General features: G+C 35.9%; 1 pseudogene; it reads left to right on the top strand.

The window, feature by feature from the left end:
- Positions 1-1,635: 1,635 nt before the first annotated feature.
- LOC108471582 (protein argonaute 4-like) lies at positions 1,636-5,360 on the top strand (annotated as a pseudogene).
- Positions 5,361-7,792: the final 2,432 nt, after the last annotated feature.

Here is a 7,792-nt window from a genome sequence, read left to right as displayed (position 1 = left end):
GCTTTATGATTATTAAAGGTTGTATTTTAAAATTGACATGTATGTTAATATTATTTTGGGCATGTTTATGTTAAATTGTATGCCATGCATCATCTTTTGACTATTAATTTATTAAAATGTATATAGAGTTATACCTTATATGTTTATATGCTTACTTATTCATTTTTAATGCATGTTGTATATTTTGTATGTATGTTTTACATGTTTTAAGTTTGCCATGTATATTGTTTAAAATTTGTTCAAATTGATGCTTTTACTTACCTATTATGATAATATGCCATCTTTTATGTTATTCTATAATGTTAATACGGTTCTTCATGCATTAATTAAAAAACGAGATTCAAAAGTTTTCAAAAATAAAAAGGCAATGCTTGGTATTTGGAAACTTTGAGAAAGGTAGTGCCGTAACTTACTGGATTGCGACTTTTCTCGTTGAGTTCAAATAGTCAAGCACCCTTCTAAGTTTTTAAGATTTTCCAAATACGAATAATTATCTCAGAATTTCAAAGCGTTGTGTCCAAACTTATTGGATATGGCGTTTTGTCATTCTGAGATAAGGATTTTCAAAAAGAGGCTTGCTTAGCTTCGAATGTCTTAAAAATATTGCTTCCTAACTTATTGGATGTAATATTTTGATTCATTTGATACAAGTAAACCCTAATATTCAAAATTAAAACATTCTAATTAAAAGAGGTTTGCATCTTAAAACTTTCAAATTTTCGACATTAAAGACACGTGATAATCAATTAGGTACCAATTTTTGGGCGTTATGAGGGTGCTAACCCTTCCTCGTACGTAACCAACTCCCAAATCCATTTTCTCGACTTTCGTAGACCAAAATTAATGTTTTAAAACAAAACATTTTATAAGGTGATCCAATCACACCTAAAAAAGATTGGTGGCGACTCCCGTTTTCGTTTTTCTTAAAGTCGATTCCTATTTTCCAAACCTCGATTTAAAAATGGTTTCGACAGCTTGGCAACTCCGCTAGGGACTAATAAGAGAGTCAAGCCGTGTAATTGATTATCTCTTGTCTTAATGTTGGAAATTAAAAATTTTAAAATTTAATCCTATTTGCATTACATGTGTTTGTATTATTATATTCTGATACGCATTGCATTTGCATGACCGTTGTGGTCACACCCTTAAGTGGGAGTGAGAAGCTACGCCCTCGTGAGGTTTCCGCCCATGCGGATAGTGGATCACTTTGGGATACATCCGTACCTATGGTTTCGTGAGATTTTCATCTCCGTAGCCATAGGGAAATGTATTCTGAATCGAACTCGATTCGAATGAGCCTATAATGGGTGAGGATCGAGGAATCTGCTGGTTCGGGTACCTCAACTTTAGAACTAAACCACATATAGAAGGACTATAAGAGCTCGACCTAGATAGAAGTATACCGTAATTATTACCCTTGCAGGTTATCTTTGAGTTTATTGTTATCATGTGATACTAACTATTTCCTTTCTTTTGTTGCATATCATTTTGCATTTAAAAAGTATCGATTTTAGGTCAGTTTCTAAGTTAGAGAGTTTTATTATGGAGAACGGACTTCTTGATAGAGTGAAAGACAACGCTAACGTCCATATATGGTCAGAGCAAACTCATTTAGTAAAGGAAAATATTCTAGCCATGGGATATGTGTCAGAGCTGTCAAACTACGTTCATATCAGCATCATACAGGATAATCAGCATGAGTTAAAGGAAATATGGGATCAATGGGGTAGTGAAGCCAAGCAGGTGTTCTACAACAATCATGAGAACTTGTAGAGGAGAATTTGTTTCAGACCATCACTCAGTATTGGAATCTTGCATACAGTTGTTTTACGTTTGGAAAAGCCGATATGGTACGCGTGCTGCAAGAACCAAAGGGCAGAAGGTAATGTACTCACCAATCATTTCAAGGTGAACAAAAAGAGTACTAATGGACATTTCCACCATTACAACATTTCTCTTTCATATGAAGATGGTCGATGGTAAGAGTGTTGGAAGGAAAGTGATTGACAGAATGCATGGACCTACAAAGGTGAGTTGGATGGAAAGAATTGTGCCCATGATGGTAAAAGGCTTATTTATTATAGGACCAAACAACAAGCATGAGTTTACTATGTTGCACTTATCAGAGACAATGGAAATGCAAGCCCTGATGGTCTATCAAAATGGACACAAAAGAATGAGATTAAAGAAGACCATATCATTTAAAGACCTTTAAAGTGGAGATTAACTATGTTGAGAAGATACCCATGTAAGTATTTCAAAATGCTTTGCGTAGACAGGAATCTGAAAGCTCTCAAGAAACACTAAAGATGCTGGATATCATTTTAAGTCAGCATGTTAAGCAGGAATGCCTACTTGTTTGTCAATCTTTCTTTCAAGATAATCAGAACAACTTCACAGACGTTGGAAGAGGTGTCCATAGATGTAGGGATTATCTAATGGGTGAAGCCATAGCTCAAATTAGGGATGGTAGTAGATCATTTACGAAATACAAGCTACAGTCAGATCATGGTCAAGAGTTAGCTTTGTTGAGTTAAAACTTTGAGCTATAGGACAAAGGCGTATTTGTAATCCATTCATATGTAAAGATATTCATTTTCTAAATAAAGTTTTCTAAATGAACTTGAGTCGAGATCGATACCTTTTTGCATTCATGCATTATATCACATCGCATCATATGCATTTAAGTCCATAAAATGACCCTAATTAGGCAAAATTATTTCAGAGAGAGTTAATCGGGGATATGGAACAAAGTTTGGAGAGATTGGAGCAAAGGAAAATACAGATGCAAGAGCAGTTGACCAAAATTCAACAAGATATACGTGATCAAATGTTGGAGCTCCAAAGAAATATAATTGGCCAGCTGGGACAGTTACTAGTCGAAGGGCTTGAAAAGAGGAAAAGCCCAGTGGTCAACACTGAAGATGATAATGAGGTCATCGTTTATTCCCCAAATTTTACTCCAATAGGGATCCAGACTCAACTAGACGCACATTGGCAAGAGATACCAGTTACTATCAAACCCCAACAGCATCAAGCCGGTATGTTGGCACCAGTAAATAATTCAGTAGGCTCAGGTCCTAATTCGAGGAGCAATTCAGCCAGTCTTGTCGTCATTAGAGAAGAAAGGAAGGCCAGTGTGGAGTGTCCGAAATAGTACGAAGCTCTTAAAAAGCAAGAGTGGAGCTCCCGATACAATACCTCGAGGGCAATGGCGAGAAAAGAAAATCAGGTGAAGCTGTTGACTGTAAGACAACCAAGAATGTCAACTACTAGCCATCAGGTTCCTCAAAAGCAAGAATCCAATCCGAGACCAAATCCTGAAAAGCTTCTTTTTACGTCAATTCCAGTGTCATATAAGGAGCTATATCATAGATTATTTGACGCACATGTAGTGTCCCCGTTTTACATAGAATCGTTGCAGCCCCCATACCCCAAATGGTATAATTTGAACGCTCAATGTGAATATCATGCGGGACGCACAGGACACTCAATTGAGAATTGTACTGACTTTAAAAAGATGATCGAAAAACTCATCAAAATAGGTGTTATAAGTTTTGATCATCCCTCTGGGGCAGAGAATTTATTACTTAATCATTTAGATGGGGAAGTGAATTCCATGATGGAAAGGGGCATGGGATCCAAGAATGCACCAAGTTTCAAGGCTTTTGAGTAAGACTTGATGTTGGGGAATCTGAATAACATATTCGAAGAGGAAACCGAGGAATAAAACTGGTAAGCCCTTGCACATTTGGGAATGTTTTGAACAATGAAATTGTGGAAGTGATCCTTGTATTTTAAAGTTAATTTAGAGTAATGTTCAGAACACACTTGTTGTTTTAAAGCCTAGAAACAATAAGATTTCATTTGTGAAATAGGCTTATGTTTGGACATTGTTGTTTCAATAAAACATATCTTTCATGATTAATTTGAGCAATTGTTCCCTCATTTTTTCTTCATAACGTAAATAGTTATTCTTGAATTCATTTATTCCTTGTATATTCTTTTGTGCCTATCGAAGATCCCTAGATATCAATGACAGGGGCAATGATACTACAGATTCAGAGTTCCTTTTGAGCGCTACATGTGTTTAGAGGAATTTCAGTACTCTGAAGATGATAGAGATTGCGATTTGTTTCTAAATTTGTTGAAAACGATAAAGCAAGAAGAGAAATAAATTCTACCCCATGAAGAGGGGGTAAAAGATATAGCCTTAGAAGAAATGAAAGGCTGTACGTTGGAAAAAAGCTAGTTTTCCTGTACCTCACATTGATGCCTTAGTGGACAATAGTATTGGATACTCGGAGATCCACAATTCCTTCTTTGTTTGCTTCTCGATAAGAAAAACTCTGATTTTTATGGGCCATGGAAGCAGAACAATCTGTCTGAGTATGGCATCGTGACTCAGTGTATGGTGCTAGTTAGGGTGAAGGATCAGTGTTTTACAAACCTGCTTCTAAAAATCAATGCAAAGCTTGGAGGACTAAATTCCATATTAGTAATTGAGCAAACACCTTCAATTCCAGTTGTTTCAAAGGTTCCAATTATCATCCTTGGAATGTGATGCATTATTTGGCTCTCTTGAGCAGTCTGATATACCATTAATAGCTGCGGTTGTTAGTTTCATGAAGTGGCCATTGATTTCCAGTTATAGGGCATCAGGCCGTACACAGTCTCTGAAGCTTGAAATGATCAATTCACTCTTCAAACCAGTTTCTGACAAAGTGGATGAGGGTATTGTAAGACATCTATACAAGTTTAGGAAAAATGAAGCCTGATCAAATTATCATATTCAGGGATGGAGTTAGCAAGTCACCGTTCAATCAAGTATTAAACATTGAGCTGGATCAAGTAATTAAGGCTTGCAAATTTCTTGATAAGAGTTGGAACACTAAGTTTGTGGTCATTGTGGCACAGAAAAATCATCATGCTAAGTTTTTTTCAGTAGGGATCTCCTAACAATGTCTCGCCTGGAACTGTTATAGACAACAAAATCTATCATCTTAGGAACAATGACTTCTATCTTTGTGCCCATATTGGAATGATTGGAATCACGAGACCTACTCATTATCATGTTCTCTTAGGTCAGATTGGGTTTTCGACTAATGATCTGCAAGAGCTAGTCCATGCTATATCAAAGAAACGCCACAGACATATCTGTTGTGGCCCCTACTCGCCGAGCTCATTTGGTAACTTCACAGTTAGAGCAGTTTATAGAGTTTAAAGATACTTGAGAAACATCATCAAGCCATGGTGGAATGACAACTCCAGGAGTGATTTCTGTACTTCAGCTTCCCAGAATGAAAGATAATGTCAGCAGCTCCATTGAACTATTTTTATATAGAGTTTCTGGATTTTAGCTACTATTCACTTTCTTTTTTTGACAAACGTCAGCCCGGATTTTTGCTGGGGCAAAAGAATTTCATGAGGGGGAACTTGTGTTACAAGAGATTCTTCCCATGCAAAGGATTTCAAAGGAAAATGGATACCAAATGGGAAAGACCATAGATTCTGAAAAAGCCTCCTCTAGTGGTGGGAAAGATTTACCTAATACAGTGAATTCAGACTCAATTAAAGAGTATTTTGTCTAAAAATGAAGGGAAGCCAATGTGAAAATCTGCAAAGGGCGCTTTAAGACTTCTATTTCAAAAAAAAAAGAAAAGAAAAGAAAAATGGAAAATGGAAAAAGAGAAAAAAATGGAGAGGCCAAGGTGAAAACCCGCAAAGGGCGCCTTGAAAACAAAGGGGTTTTGAGCTGAAAACCTGAAAGGGCGGCTCAAATTTTGGTGTGCAGCAATGACCTTGTTATACTGGAGTCAACAAGTAGTGAAGTATGTTACATTCTGGGGCAATCAACAAAGTACTTTGGGTCTTCTAAACACATGTCAAACTCAAAACAGTCTTCATGGAATTTGTATATAGAAGCCCAAGCTGCGATATCTAAGGCATCTGATTTTTGTCTTGTTTACTATCTTTGGATTCTCTTTCTTCTCAAAGATAGATTCTTAGATTAATCTCTTTGTTCTTCTTTTGATAAATCATTCAAACTCTAATTTTCCTCAAGATCAATTTATTATCCATTATTCATAAAGTATGTTGCATTGAAATAATAATGGAGGAACTAAAATATCTTCACAAATGAAGTTTTGCATATTACTCTGGAAATTTCTAGATAATACAAAGAAATTGAAACATAACAATTGTTTAAGGAATTCCCATTGTGTGAGGATTGGCGGTACTCAAGAAATTTTCTTCTTCGGTCCAAATGGTGATTGTCGAAACCATCCCTCGATTTAAAAAATTTTAATGAAAAATGGTGAAATCGACTTTTTAGAAAATGAAAATATGGAGTTGCCACCGATCCTTTTGTTTTGGTGTGATCGGATCACCTAAGAATTTGATTATTTTAATAAAACTATTTTGGTTTACTAAAACAACGATTCTGGTCTACGAAAATATGAGAAAACGAGCTCGGGAGTCAGTTACATATGAGGAAGGATTAGCACCCTCATTACGCCCAAAATTGGTACCACATCGATTAAATACTGTCCTTATGTCCAAAATTAAAATGTTTTTGAAATGTGGTTCTTGTTAATAACGTTTAAATAAGCCGAGTCGGTTGCCAAAATTTCTCGTTTCGATGTCCGAAAGTATATAATTTGAGGGATGCTTAACTATTTGGTCCAACAAAAAATCGAAACCCAGCACAGTAGGGTACGATTCCTCGAATTTCCAAATATTGACCATTGCCTTACTTTATAAAATACGTGTGAAAATTCCGAGGAGATGTTCGATTATTTCGGGCAAAAGAAAAAGCGCAGCCCAACACGATAGGGCTTGATTCTCAAATCGCCAAACATCGAACATTGCCTTCATTTTGAAAGATTTTAGAAAATGTGAGGGAAACTCCGAAGGGATCTTCAATTGCTTCGGACCAATGAAAAAGCGCAACCCAGCACGATAGGGCACGATTCTCAAATCGCCAAACATTGAACATCGTCTTCGCTTTTAAGCATTTTTTTTATAAACATGAGTGAGAATGCAAAGGAATGTTCGATCATTTTGATCAAACCAGAAACCACAACCCAGCACGATAGGGCATGATTCTCGAATTGTCAAACGCCGAATATTGCCTTTGTTTTAAAAAATTTTAGAGGATATGAATGAAATCATGAAAGGATACTCGATTATTTTGAGCAAATGTGAAATTGTAACCCAACACGTTAGGGCTCGATTCCGTGAATTACTGAATATCGAATGTCGTCTTCTTTCGAGAATTTTAACAGACATGAATGAAATTTCAAAGCGATATTCGATTATTTTGAGCAAACGCGAAATTGTAACCCAACACGTTAGGGCACGATTCCGCGAATTGCCAAACATCAAATCTCGTCTTTCGTTTTGAAGAACTTTTAAAAGAATACTTATAAAACTATCTTTAAAACGTATTAATTCGATTTGAAATGAGATGAAATTAATCGAAGAAATCGGATTTTATCAAACCACATTTCGAAAAACCAAATGAAAATGATGAGATGGGATAATAGGCGCGTATGAGATACCATACTTGATGAATGAGAATATCGATCAATCAAGAAAATGAGCAATTAAATATAATTAGCTTGAAAATACGACTCAACCTCAATTATGCATGGAGAACAATTAATCATGGCAATAATGAATAAAATGCAACGACGGCATACATGACATAATAAAATTATTAGAGGCATAAAATAGAATGCAATTCAAAGAAGCAACATGGTATAAGATTATTGTAAAATAATGTCAAGCT

Source organism: Gossypium arboreum, chromosome 11 (genome assembly GCF_025698485.1).
Source record: "Gossypium arboreum isolate Shixiya-1 chromosome 11, ASM2569848v2, whole genome shotgun sequence".
Classification (NCBI taxonomy): domain Eukaryota; kingdom Viridiplantae; phylum Streptophyta; class Magnoliopsida; order Malvales; family Malvaceae; genus Gossypium; species Gossypium arboreum.
Note: the sequence above shows the minus strand (reverse complement) of the source record. Positions and strands in the feature narration are given on the sequence as shown.